Source organism: Mustelus asterias, unplaced genomic scaffold, assembly GCF_964213995.1.
Source record: "Mustelus asterias unplaced genomic scaffold, sMusAst1.hap1.1 HAP1_SCAFFOLD_3066, whole genome shotgun sequence".
Taxonomy (NCBI): domain Eukaryota; kingdom Metazoa; phylum Chordata; class Chondrichthyes; order Carcharhiniformes; family Triakidae; genus Mustelus; species Mustelus asterias.
The window spans coordinates 1-13,441 of record NW_027593011.1 but is presented as its reverse complement, the minus strand read 5'-3'; positions in this window follow the sequence as shown (position 1 = coordinate 13,441).

Below are 13,441 nucleotides of genomic sequence, written 5' to 3'. Positions count from 1 at the left end.
GAGGCTGAATGCCCATGACAGCTGAAGTGCTCCCCCACAGGAAGAGAACATTCTTGACTGGTGATTGTCGAGCAGTGTTCATTCATCCGTTGTCGTAGCGTCTCCATGGTTTCCCCAATGTACCATGCCTCGGGACATCCTTTCCTGCAGATTCCTTTCCAAATAAACCGGTTGGACTTTAACTTGGTGTTGTTAAAACTCTTGCAGCATTTATTGCCCATCCCTAGTTGCCACATTGTTGTGGCTCTGAAGTCACATGTAGACCAGACCGGGTAAGGGTGGCAGATTTCCTTCCCTAAAGGACATTAGTGAACCAGGTGGGTTTTTCTGACAATCGACAATGGTTTCATGGTCATCAGTAGATTCTTAATTGCAGATTTTGTTGAAAATTCAAATTCCACCATCTGCCATGGTGGGATTCGAACACAGGTCCCCAGAACATTAGCTGAATTTCTGGATTAATAGTCTAGTGATTATACCGCTAGACATCGCCTCCCCTACTCCTTCATCCTTTGTTGAAAAGAGGGGTCTGTTTTGTTTTTTTAAAGTTTATTTATTACATTAACACTGCAATGAAGCTACTGTGAAAATCCCCTGGTCGCCACACTCTGGTACCTGTTCGGGAACACCAAGGGAGAATTTAGCATGGCCAATGCACCTAACCAGCACGTCTTTCGGACTGTGGGAGGAAACCGGAGCACCCTGGGAGAATGTGCAGACTCCACACAGACAGTGACCCAAGCTGGGAATTGAACCCAGGTCCCCGGCACTGTGAGGCAATAGTGCTAAGCACTGTGCCCCTCTGATTTGTTACTCATTTACAATATATTTGGGTGGGGAGTGCAAGAGCAAAACAAAAGGGCTTGTATCTTTTGTTTCGAATTGCTGTAAATTGGAAAATGAGAAGAGAAACAAAATGAGGCCGGGGTTGATGCCACTGTGAATCAGCAGTGAAACTCGCTCCAATCCCACCTCTGGAGATTAGCCTGCTTGTGCTGTTGGTAGGTGATGCAATCCCCTCAAGAATGCATCCTAAATTCTCGCCTGAATGCACACGCTCATTACCCAACTCTAACTACATCATGCACCATCCCTTCTGGCTCTTAAACTGAACCATATGCTAGATGTTCCAAATCGCCAATAGTAACCATCTTTGAGCTGTTTCTTTCTAAAGTTACACGTCACATGCCTCGAATGTTGTCTTTTATTTTTAAAAGATTTCTCCTGATACTTTCTGGGAGAATTTTAGACAAAGTGCACACTTTCCCGGGTGTTAGTGTGAATTGTGCAAAACCATTTTGGAACTCTTCATGTAACCTGTAACTAAATTACTTCATTATGAAGCGCTTCGAAAGGTTACTCGTGGCACAAATCAATTCCAGCCTCCCGGACTACCTGGATCCACTACAGTTTGACTACCGCCGCAACAGGTCCACAGCAGACACCATTTCCCTGGCCCTGCACTCAACCCTGGAACACCTAGATAACAAGGACACCTATGTCAGACTCCTATTTATTGACTACAGCTCAGCCTTCAACACTATTATTCCCACGAAACTAATCTCCAAACACCGTGGCCTGGGCCTCAGCACCTCCCTCTGTGACTGGATCCTGAACTTCCTAACTCACAGACCACAATCAGTTAGGAAAGGCAACAACACCTCCTCCAGATCATCCTCAACACTGGTGCCCCACAAGGTTGTGTTCTCAGCCCCCTACTGTACTCCTTATACACCCATGACTGTGCGGCCAAATTCACCTCCAATTCGATTTTCAAGTTTGCTGATGACACCACCGTAGTGGGTCGGATCTCAAACAATGACGAGACAGAGTACAGGAATGAGAGAGAATCTGGTGAACTGGTGCGGTGACAATAATCTCTCCCTCAATGTCAACAAAATGAAGGAGATTGTCATCGATTTCAGGAAGTGTAAAGGAGAACATGCCCCTGTCTACATCAGTGGGGACGAAGTAGAAAGGGTTGAGAGTTTCAGGTTTTTAGGTGTCCAGATCACCAACAACCTGTCCTGGTCCCCCCATGCTGACACTATAGTTAAGAAAGCCCACCAATGCCTCTACTTTCTCAGAAGACTAAGGAAATTTGGCATGTCAGCTACGACTTTCACCAACTTTTACAGATGCACCACAGAAAGCATTCTTTCTGGTTGTATCACAGCTTGGTATGGCTCCTGTTCTGCCCAAGACTGCAAGGAACTACAAGAGGTCGTGAATGTAGCCCAATCCATCACGCAAACCAGCCTCCCATCCATTGACTCTGTCTACACTTCCCGCTGCCTCAGCGAAGCAGCCGGCATAATTAAGGACCCCACGCACCCCGGACATTCTCTCTTCCACCTTCTTCCTTCAGGAAAAAGATACAAAAGTCTGGGGTCATGTTCCAATTGACTCAAGAACAGCTTCTTCCCTGCTGCTATCAGACTTTTGAATGGACTTACCTTGCATTTAAGTTAATCTTTCTCTACATCCTAGCTATGACTAACACTACATTCTGCACTCTCTCGTTTCCTTCTCTATGAATGGTACGTTCACTGTATGTTAATACATGTGACAATACTTTTCACTGTATGTTAATACATGTGACAATAATAAATCAAATCAAATCAAAATGAAGTGCAAACCACATATGTTGGAATGAAGACCATAGAGCAGAAGGTATAGGAGCACAATTAGGCCATTCGGCCCATCAAGTCTGCTCTACCATTCAATCATGGCTGATATGATTCTTATCCCCATTCTCCTGCCTTCTCCCCATAACCCCTGATCCCCTTATTAATCAAGAACCTATCTTTCTCTGTCTTAAAGACACTCAATGACCTGGCCTCCACAGCCTTCTGCGGCAAAGAGTTCCACAGATTCACCACTCTCTGGCTGAAGAAATTCCTGCTCATCTCTGTTTTAAAGGAGCGTCCCTTCACTCTGAGATTGTGCCCTCGAGTTCTAGTCTCTCCCACTAGTGGAAATATTCTCTCCATGTCCACTCTATCCAGGCCTCTCAGTATTCTATAAGTTTCAATTAGATCCCCCTTCTTCCTTCTAAACTCCATCGAGTATAGACCCAGACTCCTCAACTGCTCCCCATTTGACAAACCCTTCATTCCTGGGATCATTCTTGAATGAAGCCTCCCAGCACCTCACTAAGTGACTGTCCTTCAGGTTCCAGCGTGAGAGTGACCATTACTGATGCCACTGCAGGTATGGTAAGCTGTTAGAGAGAGAGCAGGCCTGAGAGGATACACACATGTTTTACAGCCCACCTAGCCAATAGAATATTTGGCATTGTTTTCACTGTTCTTTTATAAACCAACATAGCGGCCAGGTTGTGCACAGGAAGATCCCACAAACAGCAGATAATCTCACCTTTACATATGGACGTAGACACCACACAATGCCTCGCCTTCAGATAGTTTATTTACATCCACTGAATGATACCTCGGTGCAGCGGCTCACTTGAGAGATCGTGTCTCCAACAATACAGCACTTCTTCACTACGGCACTAGAATTTACCGTCGGGGTGCCAGCGTGGTGTTTGAGTGGGTGACGCAGAGACAAGAGTGCTGCAATCGAGCCAAGGCTGTGCTGGCTGGTTAGGAGCAAGAGTCTGATCATCATCCTGGGGGTTACCATTGACCAGAAACTGAACTGGGCCACCTATTTAATTTCTGGGGCTACAGGAACAGGTCAGATGTTAGGAATCATACGGTAAGTGATTCACCTCCTGACCCATCCTCACCAAGCCCTTCCACCATCTGCAAGCACCATGCAAGAGAGTGTGATGGAATACTCTCCACTTGCCTGGATGAATGCAACTCCAACAACATTCAAGCTCATGCAGCAGCAGCCGTGTACCATCTACAAGATGCACTGCAGCAACTCACCAAGATTCGCCAGACAGCACCTTCCAAATCCATGACCATCTAGAAGGTATGGCTCCTACTCTGACCAAGACCACAAGGAACTACAAAGGGTTGTGAACGAAGCCCAGTCCATCATGCAAACCAGCCTCCCAACCATTGACTCTGTCTACACTTCCTGCTGTCTCAGAAAAGCAGCCAGCATATTCAGTACCCCACGCACCTCGGACACACTCTCTTCCACCTTCTTCCGTCTGGCAAAAGTCTGAGGTCATGTACCAACTGACTCAAGAACAGCTTCTTCCCTGCTGCCATCAGACTCTTCAATGGACCTACCTTGTATCAAGCTGATCTTTCTCTACACCCTAGCTATGACTGTAACACTACATTCTGCACTCTCTCCTTTCCTCCTCTATGAACGGTATGCTTTGTCTGTATAGTGCGCAAGAAACAATACTTTTCACTGTATACTAATACATGTGAGAATAAATCAAATCAAATGGCAGCAGACACACCACCACCACTGGGAAGTTCCGCTATGAGCCACGCCAACTTGAAACTATTTCTTCACTGTCGCTGAGTCAAAATTCTGGAGTTCCCTTCCTAACAGCACTATGGATGCACCCACATCACATGGACTGCAGCGGTTCAAGATGGCAGTTCACCACCACCTTCTGGAGAGCGATGAGGGATGGGTAATAATAACCAGCAACACCCACATCTCGTGAACGAGAACGGGTTCCCACTTAGCTGATCACTTCTACCAACTTAACCGACTACGGTTCAGCTGCTCACTGGGTACCACTGGGGGTGATCACGTGTTAAAAACACGCACACACAAAAATAAAAAGCAACATTAAGCTGTCACATCAATTTTAACATTGCTTTCAAATCTCACAAGGGCTGCACATTCAGAGCACTAAGTAAAGGAAGATAAATTAACGTGAACCCAGGTTAAGATTTTCATCAACTGTGTTAACCCATTAAATTATTAATAAAACTGTCAGTTCAAAACATGGTGAGAATGCATCACCAAAATTAATTGCCAAACTACAGCTGAAAATGTGAGGGGTGTTTTAAAAAATTCCCCATGAATGATACAGACGGATTTTATTTTTTAAGTCGCAAAGTGTCAGAAAGACCGCACAAAGCTTTGCTCCACCACATCAGACCGAAACTGGTTTCTTTTTAAATGCACATCACCTGACAGGAAATGCACATACTGCAGTCAACTGGTAAATCTCTTCATTTATTCATGGAATTCAGGCTTCATTGAAAATCACCATTCGCTTGATAATTGAACCTGCGCTGTTGGTGTTTCTCTGCATCACGAACCAGCTGTCCAGCCAACAGAGCTAAACCGATCCCCAATGGACCTGGAGTGCTGCTTCTGCAACAGAGATACAGGTGCACCACAGAAAGCATCCACTCTGGATGTGTCACAGCTTGTATGGCTCCTGCTCTGCCCAAGGCCGCAAGAAACTACAACGGGTTGTAAACATAGTTCAGTCTGTCACACAAACCAGCCTCCCAGCCATTGACTTTGTCTATACTTCCCGCTGCCTCGGGGAAAAGCAGCCAGCATAATCAAAGACCCCACACGCCCCGGACATTCTCTTTTCCACCTTCTTCCGTCAGGAAAAAGATACAAAGGTCTGAGGTCACCTACCAACCGACTCAAGAAGAGCTTCTTCCCTGCTGCTGTCACACTTTTGAATGGGCCTATCTTGTATTAAGTTGATTTTTCTCTACACCCTTGCTATGACTGTAACACTACATTCTGCACTCTCCCCTTTCCTCCTCCTCTATATACTCTATGAACGGTATGTTTTGTCTGTATAGTGCGCAAGAAACAATATTTTTCACTGTCTGCCAATACATGTGACAATAATAAATCATATCAAATCAAATCACCTGCCTTAGCGTTGCTGACATTGCTCAGTCACTCGGCCGGTTTCCACAAGTGCACAACTTTCCTCTCAAACGAACAACGTGTGAGGATAGAACCAGCCGCTGAACATTCTCTGTTTTGAGTACCGGTGGGTTAAAACGTGCTGGCCTTATGGGCTGCCAACTTTTAGTTAATGAAGCTGCGATGATGATTAGTGGGCTAATCTTTTAAATATCCCAACAGGCTTTCCCCTTAATTTGCCAGATATAAATTCAAATTCTAGTGGCAGGTATAGCAGCCAAGAGATTATGGTACTGCACTAGCTCTGTGAACATGGCCTGCCATCTTCAATGTTATTATTTATTGCCATACAGTGCAAAGCACATAGGCACAGTATTAAAAACAAAGAATAGCAACATCATCGGATAATACATAATATGCACGTACACACACATGTACGTACACACACACAGACATGTACATACACACATACACACATAGATGTACATACATATCGAGGTCCCTCTGTTCCTGCACCTCCTTTATTGTTTAAAAGCTATCGATCAGTTTGCCAGTTCAGTGAATGATTTGCCTTGTCCCGAGCAGGGGGAGATTCTCACAAATGGCACTGGTCTTATTCAAATTTCATTTGCAATTCCCAGAAAGGTTCATGATGGATTCCCCTGTATTTCAATGTAACAGCATGCTCGCCTAGCTCAGAGAAACATGTGCAACAACAGCACTGATGTGACTTTTACTATTCAAGGCAGTGCCTTTTCTCACACACACACCGAACCAACTGCACATCCAAACAGCAACATCTCTGGAGCGCACTGCCCGAGACCAAAGGTCATGATGTGGAGATGCCGGCGTTGGACTGGGGTAAACACAGTAAGAAGTTTAACAACACCAGGTTAAAGTCCAACAGGTTTATTTGGTAGCAAAAGCCACACAAGCTTTCGAGGCTCTGAGCCCCTTCTTCAGGTGAGTGGGAATTCTGTTCACAAACAGAACTTATAAGACACAGACTCAATTTACATGAATAATGGTTGGAATGCGAATACTTACAACTAATCCAGTCTTTAAGAAACAAAACAATGGGAGTGGAGAGAGCATCAAGACAGGCTAAAAAGATGTGTATTGTCTCCAGACAAGACAGCCAGTGAAACTCTGCAGGTCCACGCAACTGTGGGAGTTACAAATAGTGTGACATAAATTCTGATTCTAGGATCGCATGATAAAGACTCAGGAGGAAAAAAGCAGAAATATTTATGTGAAATAGTGTGACATAAACCCAATATCCCGGTTGAGGCCGTCCTTGTGTGTGCGGAACCTGGCTATCAGTTTCTGCTCCGCGACTCTGCGCTGTCGTGTGTCGCGAAGGCCGCCTTGGAGAACGCTTACCCGAATACCCGAAGACCAAAGGCACAGCTCAGTATCATCACCAAATACAAAGCTTGTTAAATGGCCCTTTCCCTCATGTGGAATAAAAGGAAATGGAACTCAAAATGAAGACATTTGGCGATAAACTCCACCGTGACTTTAGGTCCAGACCCCAAAACTGTCTTCAATCCTTTAAACTGTCAGATCACACACCTGCCAAACGGTTTCCAGACTGGCCAAACACCAGACTTTATTTGGAGCTGTACCACAAACGCGTGCACATTCTAACACGCGCGCGCACACACACGCTCTAACACATGCACACACTCCAGCGCGCGCGCACACAAAGCAGCAGCTAAAATGATCCACTGTGGCCAGTAGTGGGGCAAGTACAGCCATTGTGTTTGTCAGACGTCTTAACTTTTTGTTTTATTTTACGAGTAAAATAATTCTGATATGTTTGGAAATAAATCTGTTCCTTAAGCCCGACTTAAAAAAGGTGCAAAGGGAATAAAAAGCTGGAGTTGATGCAGCATTGAAGTCAGTCTCAGATCGGATTGGACGGCCACTTACCAATGGATTCCATTTAGAGAAAGCATCTTCCAATCATCAGGAGGGCAGAATTTTCTAGAAAACTAAGAAGCAGCAGCCAGCATAATCAAGGACCCCACGCACCCCGGATATACCCACTTCCACCTTCTGCCATCGGGAAAAAGATACAATAGTCTGAGGTCACGTACCAACCACTCAAGAATAGCTTCTTCCCTGCTGCTGTCAGACGTTTGAACTACCTTATATTAAGCTGATCTTTCTCTACACCCTAGCTATGATGTAACACTATATCCTGCACCGTCTCCTTTCCTTCACCCCGATGTACTCTATGAACGGTATGCTTTGTCTGTATAGCACGCAAGAAACAATACTTTTCACTGTATACTAATACATGTGACGATAATAAATCAAATCAAATCAACGCAATGGAGTCCTGTGATGGAATCAATTTTGGATACAATGCCTGCTCTCCCAACTTTAGTTTAATGTGTACACATCACTTGCCCATTCATCTTTGTGCTGTTTCTGTACGGAGGTTGAGGGGACGACCTAATAGAAGTTTATAAAATTATGGCATAGATAGGGTGAACAGTTGGAAGCTTTTTCCCAGGTCAGAAATGACAAACACAAGGGGTCACAAGTTCAAGGTAAGGGGGGGAAAGGTTCAATACAGATATGCGGGGGACGTATTTCACACAGAGGGTGGTGGGGGCCTGGAATGCACAGCCAAGCAAGGTGGTTGAGGCAGACACGCTAGGATCGTTTAAGACTCATCTAGATAGCCACGTGAACAGACTGGGAATAGAGGGATACAAACGGATGGTCTGGTTAGGAACACATGATCGGTGCAGGCTTGGAGGACCGAAGGGCCTGTTCCTGTGCTGTATTGTTCTTTGTTCTCCCCTCACAACAGCAGGTTGTAGAGAGGTCAAGCCTCACATACTCTATCCCTAAATCCTCTACCTCCACACCTCATTGCCCATTTTTGCCTCATTACTGCTCCGGCTAATGTCAACAAGTGCTTGGCATCCATCAACCTCCTGCAAAGCATCGTAAACTGTTGCACCCAAGCGAATTGCTATCACAAAAGAAATACCTTCCACTCCTGTTAAATGGTAGTCCGCTTTTTGCTATGTTGTGAAGTTGCAAGGTTAAAAATGCGTTTGACAAATGTAAATAGTGAAAAGAAATGCTAAAACCAAAAGAAGAAATCATACAGCATTGTCTCTTTAAAAGAACAGGTGTCTTTGTGCGTGGGGGTTTAAATTGCAGAGAGCAGGCTGCAGAAGCCAATTATTGCAACATTCTAGCAAAGCCTAGCAGACGGTGCTCCAACATACCCAAAACAGGCTTTTGAATTGGACCAATCGCAGAGACACAGAAGCAACGGAATTCAAATGCGAGGGTTACTGACAGCCTCAAGCCATTCAGATCACACAAATACTGAGAGGTAATTCCAGGTATATAAACCCGGACAGGGGGAGATAACGGTCAGTGTATGCTTGCCACCTCTTGAGTTGCAAGGAGGGAAGGCCAGGCTCTCATGTAAATCCTGCAGTTTCATGTGTGTTTTCATAAAATCACCATCTCAATAGAGAGAGATACCAACTCAGAAAATGTTCCAGACTAGAGCATCACCGGAGAAAGTTCATACTTCCAGGATTGTATATTAGTTGAGAGTGACTGAATTCTGTAATGATTTATTATTACATTATTCCTGAAGGAGTCTTGTAATATTTGAACAGCATTATATTGGGATTTTATTCAGTTTGTTAATCATTTGAATAAGGTTGTCACCGGTTTAAAAATACAGACCTGTTAATTGTTCAGGATAGAGAGTGTCAGACACTGTGTTAATTTACCAAAACCAGTAACTTCCGACTACCTCACACACACACTCGTACAAGATTACGAAGCGAGGCATATCCCTTTGGGTGGTTCCAAAATCAAGCAGAGGGAAGAATCACCTCCGCGTCATAACAGCTTGCATAGATTAAATGGTTCAAACAAAATGGCACAGTTTGATTTTGAATTAAACATCTTTCGAGTTAAAAGGAATTGGTAAACTCCTGATTTAGCACTATTTCATTCAGATAGCACACAGCACATTGCAGGACAATGTGCAAACATCTGTTACTGGTGGCAAAGTTAAAGTGTTGAGCCCGTCAACATAGCAAATTCTCCGCTGAAGCAAAATTCTCAGGAGGTGCCACTATTGTTCAGTGTCCAACTGCAAAAATACACTTAAATGCTTCAGACTTGATAGAGGGAGATCATTCTAAAGGTCTCACTACCACAGAAAGTAGTTGAGGCCAAAACGTTGCGTGATTTCAAGAAGAAATTAGATATAGCTCCTGGGGCTAAAGGGATCAAGGGATATGGGGGGAAAGGGGGGAATCAGGATATTGAATTTGATGATCAGCCATGGTCAAATGAATGGCGGAACAGGTGCGAAGGGCCGAATGGCCTACTCCTGCTTCTCCGGATGCTCCGGTTTCTTCCCACGGTCGGAAAGACGTGCTGGTTAGGTGTATTGGCCATGCTAAATTCTCCCACAGTGTAACCCAAACAGGAGCCGGAATGTGGCGACCAGGGGATTTTCACAGTAAGCTCAGTGCAGTGTTAATGTAAGCCTACTTGTGACATTAATAAATAAACTGTTAAAATGTTACCGAGCCCAGGGTCTGCCTCACTCCTTGGGATCTGGCTCTCCTCCTCTCTATTCGGGATCTCAGGTCAGACTCTCTCTTCACTCCAGCCTTTCAGCCGTGTTACATGCTTAATGAGAACAGTGGCCATGTCACATAGTGACTTGCCTCTGTTTTTTAACACTTTCATGAGATGTGAGGCTCACTGGCAAGATCAGCATTTATTGCGCATCCCTAATCCCTTGAACTGAGTGGCTTGCTGGGTCGTTTCAGAGGGCAGCTAGGAATCACAGAATCCCTACAGTGCAGAAGGAGGCCTTTCAGCCCATCGAACCTGCACCGAAAACACCACCATCAAGCCCTATCCCCGTAACCCCATGTATTTACCCTGCTAATCTCCCTGACACTAAAGGGCAATTTAGCATGGGCAATCCACCTAACCCGCACATCTTTGGAGTGTGGGAGGAAACCGGAGCACCCGGAGGAAACCCACGCAGACACGGGGAGAACGTGCAGACTCCACACAGACAGTGACCGGAGGCTGACATCGAACTCTGGTCTCTGGCGCTGTGAGGCAACAGTGTTAACCACTGTGCCACCGTGCTGCCCACAAAAGAATCAACCACATTGCTGTGGCTCTGGAGTCACATGTAGGCCAGACCAGGTAAGGACAGAAGATTTCCTTCCCTAAAGGACATTAGTGAACCAGATGGGGTTTTCCGACAATCGATAATGGTTTCATGGTCACATTAGACTTTTAATTCCAGGCTTTTTTTATTGAATTCAAATTTCACCAACTGCCTTCGAACCTGGGTTCCCAGGACACAGGTGGCTTAAGTATTATGGCACAGGTCGAGGGTGGTTGTGGCGGGTGGAGTGCCAAATCTAGTGGGTGGGGGGGGGAAGGCATATTCAATGACAAGCTGTGGGTAGAGTGGGCACAGATTGTCGAGATGAAAGTGTGATCGAGGACTTGAGAGGAATGGAAGGTTGGGAGATGAGCAAAAGTTGCAAAAACAGAGGGGGAGGTGGGGGGTGGGTTGCAAGGTTGAACTTTCTGAGGGGGGGAGGGGGTTAATTTGCAAGATACAGTCGTGGTACCCGAGCCAAATTGTGGAAACCATCAAAAAACCATGTGGAGTTGCTGGCGTTGGACTGGGGTGGGCACAGTAAGAAGTCTCACAACACCAGGTTAAAGTCCAACAGGTTTATTTCGTAGCACGAGCTTTCGGAGCGCTGCTCCTTCATCAGGTGAGTGTAGGATTTGGTTCACAAACAGGGCATATATAGACACAGACTCAATTACAAGATCATGGTTGGAATGAGAGTCTTTACAGGTGATCAGTCTTTACAGGTACAGACAATGCGAGTGGAGAGAGGGTTAAGCACAGATTAAAGAGGTGTGAATTATCTCCAGCAAGGGCAGCTAGTGTGATTTTGCAAGCCCAGGCAAGCCAAGGGGTTTACAGATAGTGTGACATGAACCATCCCGGTTGAGGCTGTCCTTATGTGTGCGGAACTTGGCTATCAGTTTCTGCTCAGCAACGGCGGCACGGTAGCACAGTGGTTAGCACTGCTGCTTCACAGCTCCAGGGTCCCGGGTTCGATTCCCGGCTCGGGTCACTGTCTGTGTGGAGTTTGCACATTCTCCTCGTGTCTGCGTGGGTTTCCTCCGGGTGCTCCGGTTTCCTCCCACAGTCCAAAGATGTGCGGGTTAGGTTGATTGGCCAGGTTAAAAATTGCCCCTTAGAGTCCTGGGATGCATAGGTTAGAGGGATTAGTGGGTAAATATGTGGGGGTAGGGCCTGGGTGGGATTGTGGTCGGTGCAGACTCGATGGGCCGAATGGCCTCCTTCTGCACTGTAGGGTTTCTATGATTTCTATGATTCTATGAATTCTGCGTTGTCGTGTGTCGTGAAGGCCGCCTTGGAGAACGCTTACCTGAGGATCAGAGGCTGAATGCCTGTGACTGCTGAAGTGTTTCCCGATAGGAAGGGAACACTCCTGCCTGGTGATTGTCGAGCGGTGTCCATTCATTCGTTGTCGTAGCGTCTGCATGGTCTCGCCAATGTACCATGCCTCAGGATGGCAAGGCAAGGCGGCCTTCACAACGCACGATAACGCAGAATCGCTGAGCAGAAACTGACAGCCAAGTTCCGCACATGAGGACGGCCTCAACCAGGATCTTGGGTTCATGTCACATTATCTGTAACCCCCATGACTTGCCTGGGTTGCAAAATCTCCCTAACTGCCCTGTCTGGAGACAATACACATCTCTTTAACCTGTGCTTGCCCCTCTCTCCACTCACATTGTCTGCACATGTAAAGACTTGATTACCTGTAAAGACTCGCATTCCAACAATTATCTTGTAAATTGAGTCTGTGTCGATATATGCCCTGCTTGTGAACCCAACTCTTCACTTACCTGATGAAGGAGCAGCGCTCCGAAAGCTCGTGCTATCAAATAAACCTGTTGGACTTTAACCTGGTGTTGTGAGACTCCTTACTGCATTAAGAATACCAGTTAGCAAGGAGGTCAGAGGGCGAAAATTGGGCAGAAGGCTGAATGAGATGAGGGTGACGAGAGCTGGTTGTGGAACTCCGGAGTTTAGACAGGGCATGAGACAGGACAGACAGAGAAATACTATCAGTTCATTCTCACCATCTATCACTTCGCCCTCATAACCCTGCCCCCAGGTAATTGTCTGTGCGTGTTTAGGCTAAAAGATTTATTAGACATCCCCTTCTTGTTGTAGCAATGAGGCTCCTCAGCTGTACTGCACACACAAATAAAATCACACAGTATGAATAGAATCTTGGTCTACAGCAACCCTGGCATCGCCCAATCGCCCATGTCATTTCCTCCACCCCGAACAAAAAGAAAGAAAGCAGCTGATTGAATTCATGGCCAGCTCACAGGAACAGGGAAATCAGTGTTTAACCCTGGGCTGTGTCTAAAATTAACTGCACTTATCTAAGGGACAATTGTAGTGTAACTGGCCGACTGCCTGAGAGATGGTGTTGGCGAGGGAGTGCACTGACACAAATCCACGGTCATATTGGACAGGTTCAGCCAAAAACCCCTCTACTGCAAG